Consider the following 16,296-nt stretch of genomic DNA (forward strand, 5'->3'; position numbering starts at 1 on the left):
CAGAACAGCAGAAGGCACGTGCCCCTAATGTTTTAGAGAGTCAGCTCAGCAGTAGACCCTCAATCATAATTTTTTCGATGGTCAACTTAGCAGCAGGCCCTCGCCCATAATTTTTCCATGGTCAGATCATCAGCAGCCCCTCGCCCCTAATGTTTTAGAGAATCAGCTCACTAGCAGACCCTTAACCATAATTTTTTCAATGGTCAGCTCAGCAGCATGCCCTCACCCCTAATGTTTTAGATAGTCAGCTCAGCAGCAGACTGTTACCCATAATGTTTTAGATGGTCAGATCAGCAGCAGGCCCTCGCCCCTAATGTTTTAGAGGGTCACCAACAGGACCTTGCTCCTAATGTTTTGAGGGTCACCAGCAGGCCTGCAATCATAATTTTTAAAGGGTGTGTATGATGCCCTTCTTTATGTGTAATAAAGGGTGTATAGAAGTGCCGGTTTCTTGCAATTTTTGGCAGCCCTTTCACTTAGTGCATAGTGTAGGAATCCCACTACCTAAACAATTGTACCACAATGTGAATGAGGCCCTCCTCTATGTGATATACAGGTTGTTTCGGAGTTGCTCTTCTATGTAATTTATGGCAGCACTTGCACTTTATATACAAGTAAATATACGTTAGCACATATAAATCACGACCAGACCGCTTATAATGGAATATCAATGTATTACACAATTCCAAATGACATAAATAACATACAAGAGGATACAAGTTAAGGGAAAATGGCAACACCTGGAGGGAGACCACAGCAGATAAACAGTTCATACAGATGTCCATATGCTAAGTACAAATAATTAAAGTGCAAGTGCAAGTGATTTATAGGTGCAATATTTAGTGGTCTACCAACGGCTTAGTTGTGTACTCTGTGATAAGAGTGACCAGTTAGGGATGGTGTATTACATAGTTGTGGCAATATTTGGTTTAAAGTAAATATACAGGAAAAAATGTTTCCTAACAATTTTTCCTCTAAAATCGATTTTATCTTCGGTTTTGTACATATTATTGTCAGTCTGTAAAATTGGCGTACTACTCGGACAACATCGTTCCCAGCAGCAACCTGGGAGTCCAGGATGCATCCAGACATCCTCCCCATGCTGTTCCCGAACTATTTCAGTGGTGTTTCCATCAATTTCTGACCTTTTCATGTGAACCAGACGCCCTCCCCTCTTCAGAGCAGGGGATGCCTGGTTTAATCCTCGGGTTTTCCCATTGACTTCCATTGACTACCGAGCACCCGAGCACTTTGGTGCTCGATCAACACTAATGTGAAGTAAAGCATCAATTACATTTTTGGCACAAACTTTGCTAGAACTCTGGGGCATTTTGATTACTAAATGTCCTCCATAATGTGAGGCATTTAATAGTCTTATGGTTTGTTCAGTAGCTTCCACACATACCATTTAAATGCAAATTCAAACCACAATTAACTCAACTAAATACAAGTAAACAAGCACTCTCCAAAACTATCTTTGCATATTCTCTGATATGCAGATTAACCATTATTACTTGCAAACTAAGGACTATTGTCATCATATGGATTCCCACCATTGTGCTGCTACCATTGCTTTAGATTTTTTATGTGTGGAAATTCAGGTTTGTGTTATAGGTAGTGTTGAGTGAACCTGAACTGCAAAGTTTGGCTCTGTACTGAACTTTGCCAGTTCGGGTACCCGGACCCGAAGCCGAACTTTGCAGCAAAAGTTCAGGTTCGAGTTCGGTGTTCGGGCATTTAATAAAGCTTGTTGAAAGTCTGCAGGGCAGCTAATAAACAAGCTTTTAAGCTGTGGGCACTTAGAAGCTTTCACAGCCATGCCTAGTAATGGCATGGCTGTGATCGGCCGGTGCATCATGTGACCCAGCCTGTATACAAGCTGGATAATGTGTAGCACAGCTCTGAGTAGTGCAGAGACAGGAAGCAGGCAGTGGAAGTGAGGGAGAGTGTTAGGAATCTCATCTGGCTATTTATTCTGTGGGTAACCTATAGTGATTTGTTTGTAGGTGCAATACACCAGCTTTGCAACCCTGACACAGAACTATAATAATTAATCTGGCTGTTATTTATGTGGGTGACCTATAGCGAATTTGTTGTGGGTGCAATACACCAGCTTTGTACTCTGACACAAAAATATAATAGTTAATCTGTCTGTTAGTTCGGTGGGTGACATATGCCCATTTTTTCTGTGAGGTACACCTGCACTGCATACGTGACAGGGAAATTAATATAGTTAATCCGTTTGTTAGTTTGGTGGGTGACATATTCCCATTTTTGATGTGAGGTACACCTGCACTGCATACGTGACAGGGAAATAAATATAGTTAATCCATCTGTTAGTTCAGTGGGTGACCTCAAAGAATGAGGAGAGCATTAAATAAGGTACGTGGCCCTCGTCGTGGTGCTGCTGGTGTTGGTGGAGCTCCTATTGCAGGGAGAGGATGTGGACGATTTGTGCCAGCTATACGCCCAAATGAAACACCTTCCTCAGGCGACAGAACGTTCAGCGTTATTTTGTAGGCCCAAATACCGGTGTATGAATAGTGAGACCAGAACAAGTAGAGGCGGTAGTAGATTGGGTGGCTGACAGTGCCTTCAGTTCCTTCACCTTGTCTCCCACCTGGTCCCCTGCTGAAAGCGCAGAGTTGGCACCTGCAGCCCATGGGCATCTGTCTTTCACCTCACCCCCTTGCAAATTTGCCACGCAGTCTGAACCCCAAGTCATGCAGCAGTCTCTTATGCTTTTTGATGACTCTGCTGGCAAGGTTTCCGTGGGCCATCCATCTAGCCCTGCCCCAGAAGTGGAAGAGATTAAGTGCCCTGATGCCCAACCCCTTATGTTTCAGGATGTGGACATGGGAGGACCACCACAGCATATTTCTGATGATGACGAAACACAGGCGTCAACTGCTGTGGATTTCTGTAGTGTGCAGACCGGCAAGGAGGGCAGGGATGAAGAGTGGGTGGAAGATGATATGGAGGATGATGAGGTTCTAGACCTCACATGGAATCAAGGTCATGCGAGTGACGTGTGTAGTTCGGAGGAAGAGGTGGTGGTCGCACAGCGCCAGCCACACAACAAAAGAGGGAGCAGGGTGCAAAAGCAGAGTGGCCATCCCCTAGCCAGTATGCCTGCTAATGCCCACCGCACCCAGGGACTGAACACACCAAAGCAAGCTCCAAGGAGTTCCCTGGCGTGGCAGTTCTTTAGGCAATGTGCTGACGACAAGACGCAAGTGGTTTGCACTCTATGCAATCGGAGCCTGAAGCGAGGCATAAATGTTCTAAACCTGAGCACCACCTGCAGGACCAGGCATCTAAATGCAAAGCAAAAGCTGCAGTGGAGTAAACAACTCAAAAACCATGAAAGATCTCAGGCTCCTCCTGCTCCCTCTTCTGCTGCAGTCTAAACCTCTTCCTCCCCCTCTGGAGTGACAGTGGCACCTGCCGCCCCGCAAACAGAGGATGTGGAAGCAAAACCACCACGACTGTCACCGTCACCAAGCATCTCCACACTGTCCCATGGAAGCGTTCAGCTGTCCATCCCCCAAACCTGGAGAGAAAGAGGAGAGACTGAGCGAGCAGCAGCAGGCGATAGTGGAGTTTCAGCTGCAGCACGCATAGGTGAATCACTCTGCGGAACAGCACCACTTCACCCCCAACGAGTGGGCCTCCATGCGGGACGTGTGTGCCGTGTTGTGCTGTTTCGAGTACTCCACCAACCTTGCCAGTGCCGATGATGCTGTCCTCAGCGTTACTATCCCACTTCTATGTCTCCTTGAAAAAACTCCTGGGGCGATGATGGAAGAGAATGTGACACAGGAGGAAGATGAGTGGGAATAGGGATCATTTCCACGGTTATCAGGCCAGTCATTCACAAGTGGCATGGAGGGTGGGTTCCTACACCAACAGAGGCCAGGTACACAACTGTCCAGCCAGGACACAGTTCTGGAGGATGAGGAGAATGATGAGGATGAGAAACCGTGTTCACAGCAGAGTGGCACCCAAAGCAGCTCATGGGCATCACTGGAGCGTGGCTGGAGGGATACAGAAGACACATACGATACACCTCCCACAGAGGACAGCTTTTCATTGCCTCTGGGCAGCCTGGCACACATGAGCGACTACATTCTGCAGTGACTTCGCAATGACCGCAGAGTTGCCTACATTCTAACCAGTGCTGATTACTGGGTGGCCACCCTGCTGGATCTCTGCTACAAGGAAAACATGCCATCCTTAATTCCATCACCAGAGGATGATCGGAAGATGCGCGAGTACTAGCGCACACTGGTAGACGTGCTGCTTATGGCATTCACACCTGACAGGGGGGCTCGGTGGAAGCACAAAGCAAAGGCAGAGGAGGAGGAATAAGTCGCCAATGCAGCTGGGTCACCGCCAGCACCTCGGAAGGGAGGGTTAGCATGGCTGAAATGTGGAAAAGCTTTGTCAGCACGCCACAACAACCAGCACCACCAGCTGATACGGAACGTATTAGCAAGAGGAAGCATTACAGCAACATGGTGGAGCAGTATGTGTGCACACGCCTACACGTACTGACTGATTGGTCTGCCCCATTCAACTTCTGGGTCTCCAAATTGGGCACATGGCCTGAACTTGCCCTTTACGCCTTGGAGGTGCTGGCCTGCCCTGCGGCCAGTGTATTGTCTGAACGTGTGTTTAGCACGGCAGGGGGGGTGATTACAGACAAGTGCAGCAGCCTGTCCATAGCCAATGTGGACCAGCTCACATTCATTAAACTGAACCAGGCATGGATCCCACAGGGCTTATCCATACCTTATGCTGAATAGACAAGTATACCAGCTGCACCCAGCCATTATTATACTCCACCGCCTCCTCAACCTCCCACTCCACTTTGAACTCTGCCTCCTAGTTCAAGATTATATATATTTTTTTCTATTCTATGTTATTTTAAGTCATTTCCCTATCCACATTTGTTTGCAGGGCAAACCCCCATTTTGCTTCCTTTTGCAGTCCTCTAGCCCTTACTATGACTATTTTACAGCCATTTTAGTGCACCAAAGTTCGGTTCCCTATTAACTTCAATTTCAGGTTAAAGTTTGGGTCAAGTTCGGGTCCCGAACCCGAAGTCTGACCTTAAGTTTAGCCGAACCTGGCGAATCTGAACATCCATGAGTCCCCTCATCCCTAGTTATAGTTTGACAACCAAATGCATAGCACTCTCTGAGAGCTAAGATATACTATAAGGGTATGGCTACATGGTCAGGTTTCCTGATGCAGTTTGAAAACCAAATTCAAGATTAGGTCACAAAGGAGTGAACGTATACAAGTACAACAGATGCAGTTTTTTTTTAATTCCCTGTTGTTTTTTACTTCCAAAACTACATCAGTAAACCTGATCACGTGGCTGTAACCTAACACTGAATCATTTTACATTTCATTGCACTTCTATTTACTATACTTATAACCGGGAAGTTATTAATGCTTTTTGATCAAATAGTGTGGTCCCACCTACAATAACAAGGAGACCTCCTACAGATGGGTCCAGGGGTCGGATTCAACATTTTAATAACAAGCTCCCTACTCAACAGGGAATGGCAGATGTGTAGCATCACATTTATTTATTTATTATACGCACTTCAGCAGCACTTTACAGACATTAGCATCAGGCTTCCCCAATGGGGCTCACAATCTAGGGTCCCTATCAATCAGGGGCGGACTGAGAACCCTCAGGGCCCCCGGGCAAAATAAATCAAGGGCCCCATTACAGGCCCCACCAACGTTCTGCTACAAGCCCCACCCTTGTCCCGCCTCCATGCCCCGCCTCCAGCCACACGCTACACAATCTTTAATAAGATTTCAAAGTTAAAGCGACACAAAAGGCACCCAGACCACTTCAGCTCATTGAAGTGGTCTGGGTACAGTGTCCCTTTTGCAAATCGAGCTGCAATGTTATAGAGATTCTGCATTGTTTACGTTCCAGCAATAAGTCAGCCTCTAGTGGCAGCCACCTGAGGGCTTCCTGGATTAAAACAGACCTTTGGTCTGGTATTTGATGCTGGACGTCCTCACACCCTGCATGATGACCTCCAGGGTCAAATTTTTCCCCATAGGAAAGCATTGATTCAATGCTCTCGTATGGGGTGATCTAATCTCATCGTCCATTAGTGAGCCTCTGTTAGAAGCAGTGTGGGCATAACTACTGTGAAGGGGGCACATATCTAGGCATAACTACTGTGAAGGGGGCACATATCTGGGCATAACTACTGTGAAGGGGGAACATATCTGGGCATACCTACTGTGAAAGGGGGGGAGGCCCTTCACAGTAGTTATTAATCCCTTTCAGCAGTCCCCCCTTCAGTGAAAGGGGGACTGCTGAAAGGGGTTAATAACTACTGTGAAGGGCCTAGCCGCCTGGGCAACCCCACAGATCATCCCCCCACCCACCTTGTTCCACTGATCCGCTACTTGCGGGCTACATGGGCATGAGTTCAGTCACTTCGGTGCGCAATCCCATCCTGTGGCGCGTGATCCCGCGAGACCCGTGACCTACAGCGGCAGGTCTTGCGGGATCACGCGCTGCAGGACGGGATTGCCCACCGAAGTGACTGAACTCATTCCCGCGCATCCCACAAGTAGCGGAACAATTACAAGATGGGTGGGGAATAGCCAAATAAAAAAATATTTTGAGCCAAAAGGTGTTATGAGGGCTCTGTGGATGGCACTGTTATGGGGGCTCTGTGGATGACACTGTTGTGGGGATCTGTGGATGACACTGTTGTGGGGGGATCTGTGGATGGCACTGTTGTGGGGATCTGTGGATGGCACTGTTATAGGGGGGATCTGTGGATGGCACTGTTATGGGGGATCTGTGGATGGCACTGTTATGGGGGGATCTGTGGATGGCACTGTTATGGGGGGATCTGTGGATGGCACTTATGGAGGGGATCTGTGGATGGCACTGTTATGGGGGGATCTGTGGATGGCACTGTTATGGGGGATCTGTGGATGGCATTGTTATGGGGGGATCTGTGGATGGCACTGTTATGGGGGCTCTGTGGATGGCACTGTTATGGGGGCTCTGTGGATGGCACTGTTATGGGGGCTCTGTGGATGGCACTGTTGTGGGGATCTGTGGATGACATTGTTGTGGGGGGGGGTCTGTGGGTGACACATATATAGCACCTTATGCTATATATGTGTCATCCACAGATCCCCCCATAACAGTGTCCCTGTGAGTGAATGATCCCCAATACAGGGACTGGGGGCCGGCATCTGGTGTTGTAATGGCAGCGGGGCCCGTTGCAGTCACTGTATTCTATTACACCGGGCCCCGCTCACTGTAATACTAATATTCATATGTGAACAACTTGAAATCCTCTGCGATCCTCTCCCTCTGAGCTCTTTGTACTCACAAACTCAGTAGCAGGCCGGGCGGCAGCGCAACTCACTGACGTCACGCGCCTGCTCCTTCCACTTTATGAATGAAGTAGGAGGAGCAGGCGCGTGACGTCAGTGAGTTGCGCTGCCGTCCGGCCTGCTACTGAGTTTGTGAGTACAGAGAGCTCAGAGGGCAGGGGCGTAACTAGAAGTGACTGGGCCCCAAAGCAAATATTTGTAAGGGAGCCCCAGCGCGCTTCGCACCTCCCTCCCCCTGTGTAAACCCCACTCCTTTGGCACAGTGTAGAGGTATACTGTATATTGTGGGGCACAGTGTAGAGGTATACTGTATATTGTGGGGCACAGCGTAGCGGTATACTGCATATTGTGTGGCACAGTGTAGGCTATATGTGTATAACATAAACATATTTCATATGAAAACTTACAGTTACTTGGCCCTTGGGGATCTCGGACGCCACTTCCACACTTTGGCCGGGTGCTCGGCGGAGCTGATGATGTGTTTTATCCTAATGAGAAAGATTTCATAATAAGGATTTGGAGAAGGGGCAGAGGGATAGCAGAGCAGGGAGAGGCTGGTGCTGCTACTAGGGGGTCATACCATGGGGGTGTAATAAAGCCCACCATAATGCCCCCCCCAGTAGTAATAATTCTCCTTATAATGTGACAGTGCAAAGATACCCCCTTGTAATGCCCCCAGTTGAGCTAATGTCCCCATAGTGCCCCCATAATGTGCCAGTATAAAATACCCCTATATAGTGCCCCCAGTAAATTCCCCCATAGTGCTCCTCTCCCCCCTTCTGCTAGTGCCCCCATAATGTACCAGTATAAAATGCCCCATATATAGTGCCCCAGTAGATGCCCCTCAGTGTCGGGCCTCTGATAGGCTGCCGGCCTAGTGTCCCCCATAATGCCTCCCAATAATGTGCCAGTAAGTGTCCCCATAGATGCCCCCCATCATGTGCCAGTATCAAGTGCCTCTCTCCCCCCCCCCACATGTCCCAGTATCATAGTGCCATCTCTCCCCCCATGTGCCAGTATCAAGTGCCTCTCTCCATCCCACCCCCCATGTGCCAGTATCATAGTGCCAAACCCCCCGTGTGCCAGTATCAAGTGCCTCTCTCTTCCCCCCATGTCCCAGTATCATAGTGCCATCTCCCCCCCCAAAAAAAAGTGGCAGTATCAAGTGCCCCCCCATGTCCCAGTATCATAGTGCCACCCCCCCCCACAAAAAAGTGCCAGTATCAAGTGCCTCTCTCCCTCCCCCCTCCCCATGTGCCAGTATCAGGTGCCAACCCCTCTCCCCCCCATGTGCCAGTATCAGGTGCCTCTCTCCCCCCATGTGCCAGTATCAGGTGCCAACCCCCCCTCCCCCCCAGGTGCCAGTATCAGGTGCCCCCCCATGTGCCAGTATCAGGTGCCAACCCCCCTCCCCCCCCCTGGTGCCAGTATCAAGTGCTTCTCTTCTCCCTCCCATGTCCCGGTATCATAGTGCCACCCCCCCACAAAAAAATGCCAGTATCAGGTGCCAACCCCCCTCCCCCCAGGTGCCAGTATCAGGTGCCAACCCCCCTCCCCCCAGGTGCCAGTATCAAGTGCCTCCCGCTTCCCCCCCCACCCCAGGTGCCAGTATCAGGTGCCTCCCGCTCCCCCCATGGCAGTAACAGTCGGTTATTAAAAATAAAATAATAAACACTTCTACTTACCTCCATGTCAGCGATGCGATGCAGCCTCTTCCTGTGTCCCGCCCAGTATGTCCATATATGGAGTCAGTGCTTGTATTTCAGAAAAGATTCAGCAGGCATTCGAACCCACGACCTTCTGTATCAAAGGAAAAGCACTTAACCACAAGACCATAACCACAGCCCTGCTGCTGACTGAAAAAATATGAGACTTCTACTGTTTTAGATGGCTAAGTGTACATCTATACACATCTATACACATGACAGCTGCTCATATATAGAGATATAGTAGAGCTGAGTGTGCTGGGACAGCTGTCATATAGAGATATAGCAGTGCTGGGTGTATTGGGGCAGCTGTCATGTGTATAGATGTACACTTAGCAAGCTATAACAGTAGAAGTCTCATAGTTTTTCAATGTGTTGCAATGCAGCCTTTATGGCTGTGTGGGTTAATGCTTTGCCACTGATACACTGGAGGTTGTGGGTTCGAATCCCAGACAGACCAGGAGACAGTAAGATTAGATCACATGTGAAGGGGCCTGGTCAGCTGCTGCTGCGAAGGAGCCCTGAACACGATATTTAACTAACTTGAAAATAAACTGTCACACACACTGCCGGGGCACCGGGTGCCGAAGCAGCTGCTTCCCCAGTCAGAGGGAGAGGATATTCACATATGAATATTAGTATTACAGTGAGCGGGGCCTGATGTTATATTATTCTGCGGCAGGCCCTCATCCCGGCCGGGCAGTCCGTCCCTGCTATCAATACGTCTGGGAGTGTGGGAGGAAACCGGAGTACCCAGAGGAAACCCACGCAAACACAGGTAGATCATACAAACTCAATGCAGATGTTGCCCTTGGTTGAATTCAAACCTAGGACCCCAGCACTGCAAGGCAACAGTGCTAACCACTGAGCCACCATGCTGCCCAACATCACATCACATCACATCACATCACATTTATATAAAGACAGCACACATAAATACACATATATCACATATAAATATTATGCATGCACATAAATAACCATTAAACATTAGTTAAATCCACGACACTCTCCAGCAGCAACAGCAGAAATCCTTATTTTTAGTGCTTCATTGCAGATAATACAGGAGGCAAACATGTAGATTGGCTTTGAGAAAACATTAGAGGGCTCAAAATGGCCTTCATCTGATCTTCATGTGTCTGCTTCCTGTGTATTTCCTGCAATAGAGCACTAAAATACAGTTTGCCACTATTGTTAATGGTGAGTGCTGTGGATTTTCTGTATTTTGACGATTGCCATCACTGATGACATGAAACACTCAGCACAGGAATTGTTTGCATGCTCACTGATATTTTTCACTGATATTTTCACTGATATTTTTGTAATTCTGAACTTTCTGTCATACCTGTATGAACCTGACACATATAGTTACACATACAGTATAATATATGTTATACACAAATATATGTAAGTACAGCATATGTACAATACACACACACATGCATAAATACACCATATACTGTATTTTCTACACAAATACATACACCACATTACATATACAATTAGATAAGTGAATGTCTTGAAATTTGCTATGGTTCCAATTCTAATGAATCGGTTTGGGTATGAATAAATGTATCCTTAAATCAAAAGTGCTTAGATTGCTCTGAAAAGTTGCCTATGACATTCTGGGGTCTGCTAGGACTATATACAACTACTATCAAGCTGTTTAACACCAAGACAGCAACATATATGGTAGGGGGGGTAAACACAACGTTACTGGTTGAAGCAAACAGTCTGTTTAATAACACACTGTACTGTCCGATTTTGTCCAGAAATTATCACTTATTGGGAATATATGTCTGCTGGTATTTATGTACACATGGTTTTGGAGGATGATTTGTTCTGAACAATCAGTCCAAAAAAATGTCCCTTAACGGTGGCAGATTCCTGGTTTATTAAAAATAATGCACAGTTTGACACAGTCTGCAGCAAAAATATACACTGACGGTGACGCTGGAAAATAAGCTTAATGTAAAGTTATTAATATTAACAGTAACTGCCCCTTATTCTTGCCCTAGTGCTAAAACCTGTTTAAATCTACCTAACTAAATTTATCTTCCAAATTTCTGTCTCTGTAAGACATGCTCACGGTATTGTGTGGGGATTAAAAAAGCAGCAACACATATCGAAATTGCAATGTATGAATGTATACCTTCTATGATTTCACATGCTTTTCTCTTGTTATTGTTATCCAAAGTGAAAAGGCCCCTTGATCTCATTAGTCACCAAAAACTGGCAACACCAAATAACTATACCCATCAAAATGACTTTTCAAGCTAAAACTACCACATTCTAGTAGGCAAAGGGTCTAATATCTATGAGTACTTTATTTTTGACTGCTGTATGAATATGAATTATTCAGTTACACAATTACCCAAGGACACATGAGATACACTCAATGATGTTAACAAGGGAAATTGTACCTGTTTGATCTTTGAGGTCACCTGCTCATGTAACCACTACAGTAATTGATCAGATTATCTGTATTAGGATAATCAAAGGTTTACTTTCTGTCTCATTTTGTAAATAAAGATAATTACAAATGATAGAGAATTGAGAGTGGGAATTCTTGTTCTCCTAGTATATTATAGTCTAAGGTAAGAACATGATCCAATCAAAATTTAGATTTTGCTAAGACCTTTAGGCATTTTAGTGACAGTAGATTCAAAGCAATGAATCACCGATTTCCTCCTTAGTGACAATATCACCTTACTTATTGTACGTTCTTATATCAACATTTTGACTGTAACATGGAAATAATATTAACAGTGTAATAGTAACAGGAAAAAAAATGCAGCATTCGAAATCAACAAATATAGTTATATGTATAGTGGTCTATATACCGTACATAAAGAAGTATAGGTAAAATAGTAATGGCTACCTGCGCTGCCAAGAGGGGAAAAAATTATTGATAAGGGTAGGGGATGGTGAAAATCTTTGTACAATTCAGCCGCTGCTGGTTCAGAGAGGGTTAATTGCCCAAACACCCTCCAAGCATATAACACTGTATAAATGGGATAAAGAGACCTGAAACCGTGCTGGCCACAAAGAGGGACACCACTATTAACCCCTGTATAGTTGGAAGGAAAGAATTGGTGAGTACTGCTGAGTGAATTGGCAAGTTCTGCCTATATAGGATTCTGTCTGTGTGTGATAGGACCGCGCTGGCTATAGAGTAACACTGGGGTGGTACCTCTAGCACAGGGAACCAGACAATCCAGCTGACATTACCTAATGGTAGACAGTGGTTCGACCACTATAGGACCTGTGTGTTGAATGTATGAATCCGAATACCTGAAAAGTTTACGCCCGGAGACTATGGCACATGCGATTGTATAGTTATGTAACTTACTTCAGGTGTTCCGTTGCCGAGAGTCTCTGGGGCACAGCAGTAAGGGGAATCTCAAAGGAATCCAGTAGTTCAAATGAGTTGAAGAGATCTTCTGTTTCCACTGTCAGCGCGCGCGGTCCCGGCCGGTGACGCGCGCGAGGGAAACTATGTTGGTAAGTTGTAGAAACGAAAGTTCAGTGTGACATCAAACCTTGGACGGATACCTGCTTCGATCACAATACAAGCAGGCATCTGTCCAAGGTGTGACGTCACACCAATTTTTTTTTGTTTCTCCAAGTTACCAGCGTAGTTTCCCTCGTGCACAGTTCTCTGAAATTAGACCAGACAGGCCTGCATTCACATTCACTCACCACGCACATCAATAAGCCTTAGAAATTATTTTCCTGTTGCCAGTTTAGTTACATAATTACATAGTTAATATGGTTAAAAAAAGTTATACGTCAATCAAGTTCAACCAAGGGATAGGTGGGCATGCGAATCCCAAAAGGAATTGAGACTCTACACAGGAATTGAGGATTTCTACACGTTTTCAAGCATTAATCTTTTTTACTTTTAAAAATTCTTCTAAACCCTTTTTAAAACTGTCTACTGTTCCTGCTGTGACCACGTCCTGAGGAAGTCTATTCCACAGATTCACAGTTCTTACAGTAAAGAAGCTTTGACGCTTCCGGAGACGAAACTTTTTCCTCTCCAATCGGAGGCAGTGCCCCCTTATCTTTTAAGAGCATTTTAAATGGAACAGCTTTTTACCGTATTTTTTGTATGGCCAATTATATATTTGTATAGGTTAATCATGTCCCCCTTAGACATCTCTTCTCAAGACTAAATACATTCAATTCTTTTACTCTTTCTTCATAACTAAGACCATCCATTCCCCTTATCAGTTTAGTTGCTCTCCTCTGTACTTTTTCCATCTGAACTGAGTCCTTTCTATGGACTGGTGCCCAAAAGTGAATTGCATATTCCAGATAAGGTCGCACCAACGCTTTGTGAAGTGTTAATATTACATCCCTGCCCCACGAGTCCATGCCTCGTTTAATGCATGACAATATACTGGTGGCCTTAGAAGCAGCTGATTGACATTGTGTGCTGTAATTTAATCTACCATCCACAAGGACACCCAAATCCTTCTCTATAAGTGACTCTCCCAGTGTTACATCACCTAGGACATATGAAGCACAGAGATTATTACTACCAAGAGGCATAACTTTACATTTGTCCACATTGAACCTCATTTCAAGTTGATGCCCAATCACTCAGAGTGTTCAAGTCAGCTTGCAGTTTGTGGACATCTTCAATAGACTGTACAGTTCTACACAGCTTAGTATCATCTGCAAAAATAGATATAGTGCTATTAATCACCTCCTCAATATCATTAATAAATACATTTAATAATAAAGGGCCCAGCACTGAACCCAGCATTCTGAATAGGAATCATTGACCACAACTCTCTGGACATGATCCTTCAGCCAGTTTTCAATCCAATTACAAACTATACTTTCCAAGCCTATAGACCTTACTTTACCGATTAAGCATCTATGAGGGACAGTATCAAAAGCCTTTGCAAAACCCAGAACCACTACATCCACAGCCGCCCCTCTGTCCAGTCTACTACTCACCTCCTCATAAAACCAAATCTGGTTAGTCTGACAATTTTTATGTCCTTGGTAAACCCATGCTGGTTATCACTTATAATATTATTTATAGTCACATACTCCTGTATATAGTCCCTTAAGAGTCCTTTAAACATTTTCCCACAACAGAATTTAAACTAACTGGTCTATAATTACCTGGGGAGAACCTTGATCCTTTTTTGAATATGGGCACCACGTTTGCCTTGCGCCAATAAATTGGCACTGTACCAGTACCTAGAGAATCTTTAAAAATTATAAACAGGGTCACAGCAATGACTGAACTGAGCTCTTTAAGCACTCTTGGGTGTAATCCATCTGGACCCGGAGCCTTGTTCACCTTTACCCTATTTAACTTCTCTTGGACCATATCTACAGTTAGCCAATTGAGTATATTACTGGATGTACTAACAGCCCCGGCGCCACAGATATCAGCTCATTTCTCTTCTTTTGTATATACAGAGCTAAAAAAAAACATTTATGAATTCTGCCTTTTCCTTATCTTCAGTGACTACCCCCCTACCATTATTTAGGGTACCTACCTGCTCAGACCTAGTTTTTTTTAGCATTTAAAAAACTTTTGGGGATTTGTTTTGCTTTCTTTTGCTACCTGCCGTTCGTTTTGCATCTTTGCTAATTTTATCTCCTTTTTGCAGATTTTATTAAGCCCTTTGTAATCTTCAAACGCCACAGCTGACCACTCAGATTAGTATTTTTTAAATGCCCTCTTTTTGTCTTTTATTGCCCTTTTTACAGTAGCTGTAAGCCATGGGGGTTTAATTTTAGCCTTTTATTTTATTGTTACCTAAAGGGATACATTTTAATAGTTTAGGGGGAATATAATTATATTGTGGTCACTATTACCTAGTGTTTATCGAACAGTAACATTACCAACAAGCTCTGCATCATTAGAAATAACCAGATCCAACCGAGCATTTCCCCTAGTGGGAGCTTCTACAAACTGGCCCATAAAGTGGTCCTGCAGCAAGTTAAGGAATTTTCTCCCCTTTGTGGTTGAGGCAGAACCATGACCCCAGTCAATATCTGGGAAGTAAAAATCTCCCATTATGACAACTGCACCAGCCTGTGCGGCCCGCTCTATTTGGTTATGCAGTTGCGTTTCTATCTCTTCTGTGATGTTAGGGGGTCCATAGATTACGCCAAGTATTATTTTTTCAGTGTTTATATCCCTTTGAACTTCCACCCATAAGGTTTCCACATCCTCACCCACAATTGCCTCTTTCACACTTGTCTTCAGATCAGTGGTGTATCTTGGTTTTGTGCTGCCCTAGGCGAGACTAAACTCGGGCACCCCCCTAATATAAATTTGATCCACCCCTTCTCCCCCCTCTAACCACTCAATGGGTCCCAACCCCCTTAACCCAAAACAACTAAGTAATAGATTTTTTGTGAATTACTGTAATTCAAGTACTTTTACAGTTTTTGAAGACAGCAGGCTAAGGGATCAGTGCATTGGTGGCCGGGGCCTGGCCTCAGTGTTCACGGTGACAGTGTGCAGGATCCGTTCTGCACTTGGACGGCAGCGCGCGGACACAAAAGGCAGGGGAGGTTGGGAGGAAGTCAGGAGGAGGAGGAAGTAAGTCTTTCAACTCCTTCACTATGCGGCGCCGGCGATACCGCTCGCATAGTGAAGGATTGGATCAGACAAGGAGCAATAAAAATATTTAGCATATTGTGTAACTATCACTAAGCAAACAAGGCATTTTGCTGCCCCATTGGCAAGTGCCGCCCTAGGCAAATGCCTTGTTTGCCTTGTGATAGAAACACCCCTGCTTCAGATCACTCCTCGCATACAGGCACATGCCACCACCTTTTCTATCGACACTATCTTTAGCTAGACTTCTGGCATTTGTGGTTGTCATTATTTGTATCACTTAATGGGTACAGTACAAACGATTACATACTGGGAACACCCACAAGAGCTATTGTTTTCGAGATGTTCTGACTAGTGTTCAGCAAATTGAAGCATCTGAGGTGGAATTCGATACGAAGTTTAGGAAAAATTTAATTCGCCATAAATCTGAATTTCCTCGTGCTTCGTTGTAACAAATAATTTTTTTTCTAAAATAGCTGGTGCACATGTTACAAAGTGAAAGTAAGACGCCTGGGAACGTGATATGACTCATAATGCCATGCAGCCAGCAAATCAGCAGATAGCTATCACCTGTGATGTTATAGCTAGAGTTGA

The sequence above is a fragment of the Bufo gargarizans genome, chromosome 1 (genome assembly GCF_014858855.1).
Source record: "Bufo gargarizans isolate SCDJY-AF-19 chromosome 1, ASM1485885v1, whole genome shotgun sequence".
Lineage (NCBI taxonomy): Eukaryota > Metazoa > Chordata > Amphibia > Anura > Bufonidae > Bufo > Bufo gargarizans.